This window comes from Austrofundulus limnaeus, unplaced genomic scaffold, assembly GCF_001266775.1.
Source record: "Austrofundulus limnaeus strain Quisiro unplaced genomic scaffold, Austrofundulus_limnaeus-1.0 Scaffold6228, whole genome shotgun sequence".
In the NCBI taxonomy this organism is placed as follows: domain Eukaryota; kingdom Metazoa; phylum Chordata; class Actinopteri; order Cyprinodontiformes; family Rivulidae; genus Austrofundulus; species Austrofundulus limnaeus.
Window position 1 is genome coordinate 1 of NW_013958630.1, and position 653 is coordinate 653.

The 653-nt window shown below is 44.3% G+C and overlaps 1 long non-coding RNA gene across 1 annotated transcript in view; it reads right to left on the reverse strand.

The window, feature by feature from the left end:
• Positions 1 to 533: 533 nt before the first annotated feature.
• LOC106512380 (uncharacterized) overlaps positions 534 to 653 on the reverse strand; it is a 1,533-nt gene continuing 1,413 nt past the window's right edge. Inside the window, exon 2 of the long non-coding RNA XR_001309666.1 lies at positions 534 to 647. This is a non-coding gene — a long non-coding RNA (uncharacterized LOC106512380). The remainder of the gene's footprint in view (positions 648 to 653) is intronic.

Below are 653 nucleotides of genomic sequence, written 5' to 3' on the forward strand. Positions count from 1 at the left end.
TCAGCGTACTGAGATCACTGTGCACCTAGCTGAAAGCTAAAGGTGTCTTGTTGTTGCCCTTGCAAAAGGACTATTCCAACACCAGATTTGGAAACTGTATTCTGACGGAACGAGCAACCATCCACGTACATAGTCGTCATGTCTTCGCAGATGTTTTGATCAAAGTAATGATGATTTGGATCATCAATAACTGAGGGCCTCTTTTCGACTGGCACATGTGTGGCTGGTACATCTTGTGTACATTGTTGGCAGATTGCCAGGTCTGTACCTAAGCGAGACTTTTTGTTTTGTCCATAACGGATGTCTAGGTCAAAACTTTGCAGAGCCATGAGCCATGTGGCGACACGTGAGTTAGTCAAGACGCCATCTCTCAGGCGCTGACTGTTTAGAAAAGTCACTGGCTGATGTTCTGTTTCAACAATGATCTTCTGTCCTCCACACCAAGTGTTCCACACCAAGTGTAAATTAATCACTCCCACAGCATTTAACATTTGTTTGCCGTTTGGATCCAATGGGAAACGGAAAGACTAACTAACTAAGTCTAAATCTGATTGGTTTTCAGTTAAAGACTCATAAAGATCTTGACTGATGGCAGACCTGTCTGTCCATAGAGACAGGACAGCGTCGTCTGTGTAGGTCTCTTGGACCTGTAG